The sequence below is a fragment of the Protomyctophum bolini genome (assembly GCF_963924005.1).
Source record: "Protomyctophum bolini genome assembly, chromosome: 5".
Taxonomy (NCBI): Eukaryota; Metazoa; Chordata; class Actinopteri; order Myctophiformes; family Myctophidae; genus Protomyctophum; species Protomyctophum bolini.
The window spans coordinates 24,788,648-24,803,209 of record NC_137866.1 but is presented as its reverse complement, the minus strand read 5'-3'; positions in this window follow the sequence as shown (position 1 = coordinate 24,803,209).

Here is a 14,562-nt window from a genome sequence, read left to right as displayed (position 1 = left end):
TTTTTAATTTTGAAAAAAAAAGTTAGCCTCGTTTCTCATCATTTTGGACCGTGGGCTATAGCCCATATCGTACGGCATACTATAGCGCGCCGTTTTTCATCATTTTTGAGGATTTGAAAAAAATGACGAAATGACAAAAACGATGGGTTATAGCCCATGTTTTTTGAAATTTTGAAAAAAAAGTTAGCCTCGTTTCTCATCATTTTGGACCATGGGCTATAGCCCATATCGTACGGCATACTATAGCGCGCCGTTTTTCATCATTTTTGAGGATTTGAAAAAAATGACGAAATGACAAAAAACGATGGGTTATAGCCCATGTTTTTTGAAATTTTGGAAAAAAAAGTTAGCCTCGTTTCTCATCATTTTGGACCGTGGGCTATAGCCCATATCGTACAGCATACTATAGCGCGCCGTTTTTCATCATTTTTGAGGATTTGAAAAAAATGACGAAATGACAAAAACGATGGGTTATAGCCCATGTTTTTTGAAATTTTGAAAAAAAAAGTTAGCCTCGTTTCTCATCATTTTGGACCGTGGGCTATAGCCCATATCGTACGGCATACTATAGCGCGCCGTTTTTCATCATTTTTGAAGATTTGAAAAAAATGACGAAATGACAAAAACGATGGGTTATAGCCCATGTTTTTTGAAATTTTGAAAAAAAAAGTTAGCCTCGTTTCTCATAATTCTGGACCGTGGGCTATAGCCCATATCGTACGGCATACTATAGCGCGCCGTTTTTCATCATTTTTGAAGATTTGAAAAAATGACGAAATGACAAAAACGATGGGTTATAGCCCATGTTTTTTTAAATTTTGAAAAAAAAGTTATCCTCGTTTCTCATCATTTTGGACCATGGGCTATAGCCCATATCGTACGGCATACTATAGCGCGCCGTTTTTCATCATTTTTGAGGATTTGAAAAAAATGACGAAATGACAAAAACGATGGGTTATAGCCCATGTTTTTGAAAAAAAAAGTTAGCCTCGTTTCTCATCATTTTGGACCGTGGGCTATAGCCCATATCGTACGGCATACTATAGCGCGCCGTTTTTCATCATTTTTGAAGATTTGAAAAAAATGACGAAATGACAAAAACGATGGGTTATAGCCCATGTTTTTTGAAATTTTGAAAAAAAAAGTTAGCCTCGTTTCTCATAATTCTGGACCGTGGGCTATAGCCCATATCGTACGGCATACTATAGCGCGCCGTTTTTCATCATTTTTGAAGATTTGAAAAAAATGAGGGAATGACAAAAACGATGGGTTATAGCCCATGTTTTTTTAAATTTTGAAAAAAAAAGTTAGCCTCGTTTCTCATCATTTTGGACCGTGGGCTATAGCCCATATCGTACGGCATACTATAGCGCGCCGTTTTTCATCATTTTTGAGGATTTGAAAAAAATGACGAAATGACAAAAACGATGGGTTATAGCCCATGTTTTTTGAAATGTTGAAAAAAAAAGTTAGCCTCGTTTCTCATCATTTTGGACCGTGGGCTATAGCCCATATCGTACGGCATACTATAGCGCGCCGTTTTTCATCATTTTTGAGGATTTGAAAGAAATGACGAAATGACAAAAACGATGGGTTATAGCCCATGTTTTTTGAAATTTTGAAAAAAAAAGTTAGCCTGGTTTCTCATAATTCTGGACCGTGGGCTATAGCCCATATCGTACGGCATACTATAGCGCGCCATTTTTCATCATTTTTGAAGATTTGAAAAAAATGCCGAAATGACAAAAACGATGGGTTATAGCCCATGTTTTTTTAAATTTTGAAAAAAAAAAGTTAGCCTTGTTTCTCATCATTTTGGACCGTGGGCTATAGCCCATATCGTACGGCATACTATAGCGCGCCGTTTTTCATCATTTTTGAGGATTTGAAAAAAATGACGAAATGACAAAAACGATGGGTTATAGCCCATGTTTTTTTAAATTTTGGAAAAAAAAGTTAGCCTCGTTTCTCATCATTTTGGACCGTGGGCTATAGCCCATATCGTACGGCATACTATAGCGCGCCGTTTTTCATCATTTTTGAGGATTTGAAAAAAATGACGAAATGACAAAAACGATGGGTTATAGCCCATGTTTTTTGAAATTTTGAAAAAAAAAGTTAGCCTCGTTTCTCATCATTTTGGACCGTGGGCTATAGCCCATATCGTACGGCATACTATAGCGCGCCGTTTTTCATCATTTTTGAGGATTTGAAAGAAATGACGAAATGACAAAAACGATGGGTTATAGCCCATGTTTTTTGAAATTTTGAAAAAAAAAGTTAGCCTGGTTTCTCATAATTCTGGACCGTGGGCTATAGCCCATATCGTACGGCATACTATAGCGCGCCATTTTTCATCATTTTTGAAGATTTGAAAACGAAATGACAAAAACGATGGGTTATAGCCCATGTTTTTTTTAATTTTGAAAAAAAAAGTTAGCCTTGTTTCTCATCATTTTGGACCGTGGGCTATAGCCCATATCGTACGGCATACTATAGCGCGCCGTTTTTCATCATTTTTGAGGATTTGAAAAAAATGACGAAATGACAAAAACGATGGGTTATAGCCCATGTTTTTTGAAATTTTGAAAAAAAAAGTTAGCCTCGTTTCTCATCATTTTGGACCGTGGGCTATAGCCCATATCGTACGGCATACTATAGCGCGCCGTTTTTCATCATTTTTGAAGATTTGAAAAAAATGACGAAATGACAAAAACGATGGGTTATAGCCCATGTTTTTTGAAAATTTGAAAAAAAAGTTATCCTCGTTTCTCATCATTTTGGACCATGGGCTATAGCCCATATCGTACGGCATACTATAGCGCGCCGTTTTTCATCATTTTTGAGGATTTGAAAAAAATGACGAAATGACAAAAACGATGGGTTATAGCCCATGTTTTTTGAAATTTTGAAAAAAAAAGTTAGCCTCGTTTCTCTTCATTTTGGACCGTGGGCTATAGCCCATATCGTACGGCATACTATAGCGCGCCGTTTTTCATCATTTTTGAAGATTTGAAAAAAATGACGAAATGACAAAAACGATGGGTTATAGCCCATGTTTTTTGAAATTTTGAAAAAAAAAGTTAGCCTCGTTTCTCATCATTTTGGACCATGGGCTATAGCCCATATCGTACGGCATACTATAGCGCGCCGTTTTTCATCATTTTTGAAGATTTGAAAAAAATGACGAAATGACAAAAACGATGGGTTATAGCCCATGTTTTTTGAAATTTTGAAAAAAAAAGTTAGCCTCGTTTCTCATAATTCTGGACCGTGGGCTATAGCCCATATCGTACGGCATACTATAGCGCGCCGTTTTTCATCATTTTTGAAGATTTGAAAAAAATGACGAAATGACAAAAACGATGGGTTATACTTATAGCCCATGTTTTTTTTTCATTTTGAAAAAAAACAGTTAGCCTCGTTTCTCATCATTTTGGACCGTGGGCTATAGCCCATATCGTACGGCATACTATAGCGCGCCGTTTTTCATCATTTTTGAGGATTTGAAAAAAATGACGAAATGACAAAAACGATGGGTTATAGCCCATGTTTTTTGAAATTTTGAAAAAAAAAGTTAGCCTCGTTTCTCATCATTTTGGACCGTGGCCTATAGCCCATATCGTACGGCATACTATAGCGCGCCGTTTTTCATCATTTTTGAAGATTTGAAAAAAATGACGAAATGACAAAAACGATGGGTTATAGCCCATGTTTTTTGAAATTTTGAAAAAAAAAGTTAGCCTCGTTTCTCATCATTTTGGACCATGGGCTATAGCCCATATCGTACGGCATACTATAGCGCGCCGTTTTTCATCATTTTTGAAGATTTGAAAAAAATGACGAAATGACAAAAACGATGGGTTATAGCCCATGTTTTTTGAAATTTTGAAAAAAAAAGTTAGCCTCGTTTCTCATCATTTTGGACCGTGGGCTATAGCCCATATCGTACGGCATACTATAGCGCGCCGTTTTTCATCATTTTTGAAGATTTGAAAAAAATGACGAAATGACAAAAACGATGGGTTATAGCCCATGTTTTTCTAAATTTTGAAAAAAAAAGTTAGCCTCGTTTCTCATCATTTTGGACCGTGGGCTATAGCCCATATCGTACGGCATACTATACCGCGCCGGTTTTCATCATTTTTGAGGATTTGAAAAAAATGACGAAATGACAAAAACGATGGGTTATAGCCCATGTTTTTTGAAATTTTGGAAAAAAAAGTTAGCCTCGTTTCTCATCATTTTGGACCGTGGGCTATAGCCCATATCGTACGGCATACTATAGCGCGCCGTTTTTCATCATTTTTGAGGATTTGAAAAAAATGACGAAATGACAAAAACGATGGGTTATAGCCCATGTTTTTTGAAATTTTGAAAAAAAAAGTTAGCCTCGTTTCTCATCATTTTGGACCGTGGGCTATAGCCCATATCGTACGGCATACTATAGCGCGCCGTTTTTCATCATTTTTGAGGATTTGAAAGAAATGACGAAATGACAAAAACGATGGGTTATAGCCCATGTTTTTTGAAATTTTGAAAAAAAAAGTTAGCCTCGTTTCTCATAATTCTGGACCGTGGGCTATAGCCCATATCGTACGGCATACTATAGCGCGCCATTTTTCATCATTTTTGAAGATTTGAAAAAAATGACGAAATGACAAAAACGATGGGTTATAGCCCATGTTTTTTTAAATTTTGGAAAAAAAAGTTAGCCTCGTTTCTCATCATTTTGGACCGTGGGCTATAGCCCATATCGTACGGCATACTATAGCGCGCCATTTTTCATCATTTTTGAGGATTTGAAAAAAATGACGAAATGACAAAAACGATGGGTTATAGCCCATGTTTTTTGAAATTTTGAAAAAAAAAAAGTTAGCCTCGTTTCTCATCATTTTGGACCGTGGGCTATAGCCCATATCGTACGGCATACTATAGCGCGCCGTTTTTCATCATTTTTGAGGATTTGAAAAAAATGACGAAATGACAAAAACGATGGGTTATAGCCCATGTTTTTTGAAATTTTGAAAAAAAAAGTTAGCCTCGTTTCTCATCATTTTGGACCGTGGGCTATAGCCCATATCGTACGGCATACTATAGCGCGCCGTTTTTCATCATTTTTGAGGATTTGAAAGAAATGACGAAATGACAAAAACGATGGGTTATAGCCCATGTCTTTTGAAATTTTGAAAAAAAAAGTTAGCCTCGTTTCTCATAATTCTGGACCGTGGGCTATAGCCCATATCGTACGGCATACTATAGCGCGCCATTTTTCATCATTTTTGAAGATTTGAAAAAATGACGAAATGACAAAAACGATGGGTTATAGCCCATGTTTTTTTTAATTTTGAAAAAAAAAGTTAGCCTCGTTTCTCATCATTTTGGACCGTGGGCTATAGCCCATATCGTACGGCATACTATAGCGCGCCATTTTTCATCATTTTTGAGGATTTGAAAAAAATGACGAAATGACAAAAACGATGGGTTATAGCCCATGTTTTTTGAAATTTTGAAAAAAAAAGTTAGCCTCGTTTCTCATCATTTTGGACCGTGGGCTATAGCCCATATCGTACGGCATACTATAGCGCGCCGTTTTTCATCATTTTTGAAGATTTGAAAAAAATGACGAAATGACAAAAACGATGGGTTATAGTCCATGTTTTTTTAAATTTTGAAAAAAAAGTTATCCTCGTTTCTCATCATTTTGGACCATGGGCTATAGCCCATATCGTACGGCATACTATAGCGCGCCGTTTTTCATCATTTTTGAGGATTTGAAAAAAATGACGAAATGACAAAAACGATGGGTTATAGCCCATGTTTTTTGAAATTTTGAAAAAAAAAGTTAGCCTCGTTTCTCATCATTTTGGACCGTGGGCTATAGCCCATATCGTACGGCATACTATAGCGCGCCGTTTTTCATCATTTTTGAAGATTTGAAAAAAATGACGAAATGACAAAAACGATGGGTTATAGCCCATGTTTTTTGAAATTTTGAAAAAAAAAGTTAGCCTCGTTTCTCATCATTTTGGACCGTGGGCTATAGCCCATATCGTACGGCATACTATAGCGCGCCGGTTTTCATCATTTTTGAGGATTTGAAAAAAATGACGAAATGACAAAAACGATGGGTTATAGCCCATGTTTTTTGAAATTTTGGAAAAAAAAGTTAGCCTCGTTTCTCATCATTTTGGACCGTGGGCTATAGCCCATATCGTACGGCATACTATAGCGCGCCGTTTTTCATCATTTTTGAGGATTTGAAAGAAATGACGAAATGACAAAAACGATGGGTTATAGCCCATGTTTTTTGAAATTTTGAAAAAAAAAGTTAGCCTCGTTTCTCATAATTCTGGACCGTGGGCTATAGCCCATATCGTACGGCATACTATAGCGCGCCATTTTTCATCATTTTTGAAGATTTGAAAAAAATGACGAAATGACAAAAACGATGGGTTATAGCCCATGTTTTTTTAAATTTTGGAAAAAAAAGTTAGCCTCGTTTCTCATCATTTTGGACCGTGGGCTATAGCCCATATCGTACGGCATACTATAGCGCGCCATTTTTCATCATTTTTGAGGATTTGAAAAAAATGACGAAATGACAAAAACGATGGGTTATAGCCCATGTTTTTTGAAATTTTGAAAAAAAAATTAGCCTCGTTTCTCATCATTTTGGACCGTGGGCTATAGCCCATATCGTAGGGCATACTATAGCGCGCCGTTTTTCATCATTTTTGAGGATTTGAAAAAAATGACGAAATGACAAAAACGATGGGTTATAGCCCATGTTTTTTGAAATTTTGAAAAAAAAAGTTAGCCTCGTTTCTCATCATTTTGGACCGTGGGCTATAGCCCATATCGTACGGCATACTATAGCGCGCCGTTTTTCATCATTTTTGAGGATTTGAAAGAAATGACGAAATGACAAAAACGATGGGTTATAGCCCATGTTTTTTGAAATTTTGAAAAAAAAAGTTAGCCTCGTTTCTCATAATTCTGGACCGTGGGCTATAGCCCATATCGTACGGCATACTATAGCGCGCCGTTTTTCATCATTTTTGAAGATTTGAAAAAAATGACGAAATGACAAAAACGATGGGTTATAGCCCATGTTTTTTTAAATTTTGAAAAAAAAAGTTAGCCTCGTTTCTCATCATTTTGGACCGTGGGCTATAGCCCATATCGTACGGCATACTATAGCGCGCCATTTTTCATCATTTTTGAGGATTTGAAAAAAATGACGAAATGACAAAAACGATGGGTTATAGCCCATGTTTTTTGAAATTTTGAAAAAAAAAGTTAGCCTCGTTTCTCATCATTTTGGACCGTGGGCTATAGCCCATATCGTACGGCATACTATAGCGCGCCGTTTTTCATCATTTTTGAAGATTTGAAAAAAATGACGAAATGACAAAAACGATGGGTTATAGCCCATGTTTTTTTAAATTTTGAAAAAAAAAGTTAGCCTCGTTTCTCATCATTTTGGACCGTGGGCTATAGCCCATATCGTACGGCATACTATAGCGCGCCGTTTTTCATCATTTTTGAGGATTTGAAAAAAATGACGAAATGACAAAAACGATGGGTTATAGCCCAGGTTTTTTGAAATTTTGGAAAAAAAAGTTAGCCTCGTTTCTCATCATTTTGGACCGTGGGCTATAGCCCATATCGTACGGCATACTATAGCGCGCCGTTTTTCATCATTTTTGAGGATTTGAAAAAAATGACGAAATGACAAAAACGATGGGTTATAGCCCATGTTTTTTTAAATTTTGAAAAAAAACGTTAGCCTCGTTTCTCATCATTTTGGACCGTGGGCTATAGCCCATATCGTACGGCATACTATAGCGCGCCGTTTTTCATCATTTTTGAGGATTTGAAAAAAATGACGAAATGACAAAAACGATGGGTTATAGCCCATGTTTTTTTAAATTTTGAAAAAAAAAGTTAGCCTCGTTTCTCATAATTCTGGACCGTGGGCTATAGCCCATATCGTACGGCATACTATAGCGCGCCGTTTTTCATCATTTTTGAAGATTTGAAAAAAATGAGGGAATGACAAAAACGATGGGTTATACTTATAGCCCATGTTTTTTTTTATTTTGAAAAAAAAAGTTAGCCTCGTTTCTCATCATTTTGGACCGTGGGCTATAACCCATATCGTACGGCATACTATAGCGCGCCGTTTTTCATCATTTTTGAGGATTTGAAAAAAATGACGAAATGACAAAAACGATGGGTTATAGCCCATGTTTTTTTTTATTTTGAAAAAAAAAGTTAGCCTCGTTTCTCATCATTTTGGACCGTGGGCTATAGCCCATATCGTACGGCATACTATAGCGCGCCGTTTTTCATCATTTTTGAAGATTTGAAAAAAATGACGAAATGACAAAAACGATGGGTTATAGCCCATGTTTTTTGAAATTTTGAAAAAAAAAGTTAGCCTCGTTTCTCATCATTTTGGACCATGGGCTATAGCCCATATCGTACGGCATACTATAGCGCGCCGTTTTTCATCATTTTTGAAGATTTGAAAAAAATGACGAAATGACAAAAACGATGGGTTATAGCCCATGTTTTTTGAAATTTTGAAAAAAAAAGTTAGCCTCGTTTCTCATAATTCTGGACCGTGGGCTATAGCCCATATCGTACGGCATACTATAGCGCGCCGTTTTTCATCATTTTTGAAGATTTGAAAAAAATGACGAAATGACAAAAACGATGGGTTATAGCCCATGTTTTTTTAAATTTTGAAAAAAAAAAGTTAGCCTCGTTTCTCATCATTTTGGACCGTGGGCTATAGCCCATATCGTACGGCATACTATAGCGCGCCGTTTTTCATCATTTTTGAGGATTTGAAAAAAATGACGAAATGACAAAAACGATGGGTTATAGCCCATGTTTTTTGAAATTTTGAAAAAAAAAGTTAGCCTCGTTTCTCATCATTTTGGACCCTGGGCTATAGCCCATATCGTACGGCATACTATAGCGCGCCGTTTTTCATCATTTTTGAAGATTTGAAAAAAATGACGAAATGACAAAAACGATGGGTTATAGCCCATGTTTTTTTAAATTTTGAAAAAAAAGTTATCCTCGTTTCTCATCATTTTGGACCATGGGCTATAGCCCATATCGTACGGCATACTATAGCGCACCGTTTTTCATCATTTTTGAGGATTTGAAAAAAATGACGAAATGACAAAAACGATGGGTTATAGCCCATGTTTTTTTTAATTTTGAAAAAAAAAGTTAGCCTCGTTTCTCATCATTTTGGACCGTGGGCTATAGCCCATATCGTACGGCATACTATAGCGCGCCGTTTTTCATCATTTTTGAGGATTTGAAAAAAATGACGAAATGACAAAAACGATGGGTTATAGCCCATGTTTTTTGAAATTTTGAAAAAAAAGTTAGCCTCGTTTCTCATCATTTTGGACCATGGGCTATAGCCCATATCGTACGGCATACTATAGCGCGCCGTTTTTCATCATTTTTGAGGATTTGAAAAAAATGACGAAATGACAAAAAACGATGGGTTATAGCCCATGTTTTTTGAAATTTTGGAAAAAAAAGTTAGCCTCGTTTCTCATCATTTTGGACCGTGGGCTATAGCCCATATCGTACAGCATACTATAGCGCGCCGTTTTTCATCATTTTTGAGGATTTGAAAAAAATGACGAAATGACAAAAACGATGGGTTATAGCCCATGTTTTTTGAAATTTTGAAAAAAAAAGTTAGCCTCGTTTCTCATCATTTTGGACCGTGGGCTATAGCCCATATCGTACGGCATACTATAGCGCGCCGTTTTTCATCATTTTTGAAGATTTAAAAAAAATGACGAAATGACAAAAACGATGGGTTATAGCCCATGTTTTTTGAAATTTTGAAAAAAAAAGTTAGCCTCGTTTCTCATAATTCTGGACCGTGGGCTATAGCCCATATCGTACGGCATACTATAGCGCGCCGTTTTTCATCATTTTTGAAGATTTGAAAAAATGACGAAATGACAAAAACGATGGGTTATAGCCCATGTTTTTTTAAATTTTGAAAAAAAAGTTATCCTCGTTTCTCATCATTTTGGACCATGGGCTATAGCCCATATCGTACGGCATACTATAGCGCGCCGTTTTTCATCATTTTTGAGGATTTGAAAAAAATGACGAAATGACAAAAACGATGGGTTATAGCCCATGTTTTTGAAAAAAAAAGTTAGCCTCGTTTCTCATCATTTTGGACCGTGGGCTATAGCCCATATCGTACGGCATACTATAGCGCGCCGTTTTTCATCATTTTTGAAGATTTGAAAAAAATGACGAAATGACAAAAACGATGGGTTATAGCCCATGTTTTTTGAAATTTTGAAAAAAAAAGTTAGCCTCGTTTCTCATAATTCTGGACCGTGGGCTATAGCCCATATCGTACGGCATACTATAGCGCGCCGTTTTTCATCATTTTTGAAGATTTGAAAAAAATGAGGGAATGACAAAAACGATGGGTTATAGCCCATGTTTTTTTTAATTTTGAAAAAAAAAGTTAGCCTCGTTTCTCATCATTTTGGACCGTGGGCTATAGCCCATATCGTACGGCATACTATAGCGCGCCGTTTTTCATCATTTTTGAGGATTTGAAAAAAATGACGAAATGACAAAAACGATGGGTTATAGCCCATGTTTTTTGAAATGTTGAAAAAAAAAGTTAGCCTCGTTTCTCATCATTTTGGACCGTGGGCTATAGCCCATATCGTACGGCATACTATAGCGCGCCGTTTTTCATCATTTTTGAGGATTTGAAAGAAATGACGAAATGACAAAAACGATGGGTTATAGCCCATGTTTTTTGAAATTTTGAAAAAAAAAGTTAGCCTGGTTTCTCATAATTCTGGACCGTGGGCTATAGCCCATATCGTACGGCATACTATAGCGCGCCATTTTTCATCATTTTTGAAGATTTGAAAAAAATGCCGAAATGACAAAAACGATGGGTTATAGCCCATGTTTTTTTAAATTTTGAAAAAAAAAAGTTAGCCTTGTTTCTCATCATTTTGGACCGTGGGCTATAGCCCATATCGTACGGCATACTATAGCGCGCCGTTTTTCATCATTTTTGAGGATTTGAAAAAAATGACGAAATGACAAAAACGATGGGTTATAGCCCATGTTTTTTTAAATTTTGGAAAAAAAAGTTAGCCTCGTTTCTCATCATTTTGGACCGTGGGCTATAGCCCATATCGTACGGCATACTATAGCGCGCCGTTTTTCATCATTTTTGAGGATTTGAAAAAAATGACGAAATGACAAAAACGATGGGTTATAGCCCATGTTTTTTGAAATTTTGAAAAAAAAAGTTAGCCTCGTTTCTCATCATTTTGGACCGTGGGCTATAGCCCATATCGTACGGCATACTATAGCGCGCCGTTTTTCATCATTTTTGAGGATTTGAAAGAAATGACGAAATGACAAAAACGATGGGTTATAGCCCATGTTTTTTGAAATTTTGAAAAAAAAAGTTAGCCTGGTTTCTCATAATTCTGGACCGTGGGCTATAGCCCATATCGTACGGCATACTATAGCGCGCCATTTTTCATCATTTTTGAAGATTTGAAAACGAAATGACAAAAACGATGGGTTATAGCCCATGTTTTTTTTAATTTTGAAAAAAAAAGTTAGCCTTGTTTCTCATCATTTTGGACCGTGGGCTATAGCCCATATCGTACGGCATACTATAGCGCGCCGTTTTTCATCATTTTTGAGGATTTGAAAAAAATGACGAAATGACAAAAACGATGGGTTATAGCCCATGTTTTTTGAAATTTTGAAAAAAAAAGTTAGCCTCGTTTCTCATCATTTTGGACCGTGGGCTATAGCCCATATCGTACGGCATACTATAGCGCGCCGTTTTTCATCATTTTTGAAGATTTGAAAAAAATGACGAAATGACAAAAACGATGGGTTATAGCCCATGTTTTTTGAAAATTTGAAAAAAAAGTTATCCTCGTTTCTCATCATTTTGGACCATGGGCTATAGCCCATATCGTACGGCATACTATAGCGCGCCGTTTTTCATCATTTTTGAGGATTTGAAAAAAATGACGAAATGACAAAAACGATGGGTTATAGCCCATGTTTTTTGAAATTTTGAAAAAAAAAGTTAGCCTCGTTTCTCTTCATTTTGGACCGTGGGCTATAGCCCATATCGTACGGCATACTATAGCGCGCCGTTTTTCATCATTTTTGAAGATTTGAAAAAAATGACGAAATGACAAAAACGATGGGTTATAGCCCATGTTTTTTGAAATTTTGAAAAAAAAAGTTAGCCTCGTTTCTCATCATTTTGGACCATGGGCTATAGCCCATATCGTACGGCATACTATAGCGCGCCGTTTTTCATCATTTTTGAAGATTTGAAAAAAATGACGAAATGACAAAAACGATGGGTTATAGCCCATGTTTTTTGAAATTTTGAAAAAAAAAGTTAGCCTCGTTTCTCATAATTCTGGACCGTGGGCTATAGCCCATATCGTACGGCATACTATAGCGCGCCGTTTTTCATCATTTTTGAAGATTTGAAAAAAATGACGAAATGACAAAAACGATGGGTTATACTTATAGCCCATGTTTTTTTTTCATTTTGAAAAAAAACAGTTAGCCTCGTTTCTCATCATTTTGGACCGTGGGCTATAGCCCATATCGTACGGCATACTATAGCGCGCCGTTTTTCATCATTTTTGAGGATTTGAAAAAAATGACGAAATGACAAAAACGATGGGTTATAGCCCATGTTTTTTGAAATTTTGAAAAAAAAAGTTAGCCTCGTTTCTCATCATTTTGGACCGTGGCCTATAGCCCATATCGTACGGCATACTATAGCGCGCCGTTTTTCATCATTTTTGAAGATTTGAAAAAAATGACGAAATGACAAAAACGATGGGTTATAGCCCATGTTTTTTGAAATTTTGAAAAAAAAAGTTAGCCTCGTTTCTCATCATTTTGGACCATGGGCTATAGCCCATATCGTACGGCATACTATAGCGCGCCGTTTTTCATCATTTTTGAAGATTTGAAAAAAATGACGAAATGACAAAAACGATGGGTTATAGCCCATGTTTTTTGAAATTTTGAAAAAAAAAGTTAGCCTCGTTTCTCATCATTTTGGACCGTGGGCTATAGCCCATATCGTACGGCATACTATAGCGCGCCGTTTTTCATCATTTTTGAGGATTTGAAAAAAATGACGAAATGACAAAAACGATGGGTTATAGCCCATGTTTTTTGAAATTTTGAAAAAAAAAGTTAGCCTCGTTTCTCATAATTCTGGACCGTGGGCTATAGCCCATATCGTACGGCATACTATAGCGCGCCGTTTTTCATCATTTTTGAAGATTTGAAAAAAATGACGAAATGACAAAAACGATGGGTTATAGCCCATGTTTTTTGAAATTTTGAAAAAAAAGTTAGCCTCGTTTCTCATCATTTTGGACCATGGGCTATAGCCCATATCGTACGGCATACTATAGCGCGCCGTTTTTCATCATTTTTGAGGATTTGAAAAAAATGACGAAATGACAAAAACGATGGGTTATAGCCCATGTTTTTTTAAATTTTGAAAAAAAAAGTTAGCCTCGTTTCTCATCATTTTGGACCGTGGGCTATAGCCCATATCGTACGGCATACTATAGCGCGCCGTTTTTCATCATTTTTGAAGATTTGAAAAAAATGACGAAATGACAAAAACGATGGGTTATAGCCCATGTTTTTTGAAATTTTGAAAAAAAAAGTTAGCCTCGTTTCTCATCATTTTGGACCGTGGGCTATAGCCCATATCGTACGGCATACTATAGCGCGCCGTTTTTCATCATTTTTGAGGATTTGAAAAAAATGACGAAATGACAAAAACGATGGGTTATAGCCCATGTTTTTTTAAATTTTGAAAAAAAAAGTTAGCCTCGTTTCTCATAATTCTGGACCGTGGGCTATAGCCCATATCGTACGGCATACTATAGCGCGCCGTTTTTCATCATTTTTGAAGATTTGAAAAAAATGACGAAATGACAAAAACGATGGGTTATAGCCCATGTTTTTTGAAATTTTGAAAAAAAAGTTAGCCTCGTTTCTCATCATTTTGGACCATGGGCTATAGCCCATATCGTACGGCATACTATAGCGCGCCGTTTTTCATCATTTTTGAGGATTTGAAAAAAATGACGAAATGACAAAAACGATGGGTTATAGCCCATGTTTTTTTAAATTTTGAAAAAAAAAGTTAGCCTCGTTTCTCATCATTTTGGACCGTGGGCTATAGCCCATATCGTACGGCATACTATAGCGCGCCGTTTTTCATCATTTTTGAAGATTTGAAAAAAATGACGAAATGACAAAAACGATGGGTTATAGCCCATGTTTTTTGAAATTTTGAAAAAAAAAGTTAGCCTCGTTTCTCATCATTTTGGACCGTGGGCTATAGCCCATATCGTACGGCATACTATAGCGCGCCGTTTTTCATCATTTTTGAGGATTTGAAAAAAATGACGAAATGACAAAAACGATGGGTTATAGCCCATG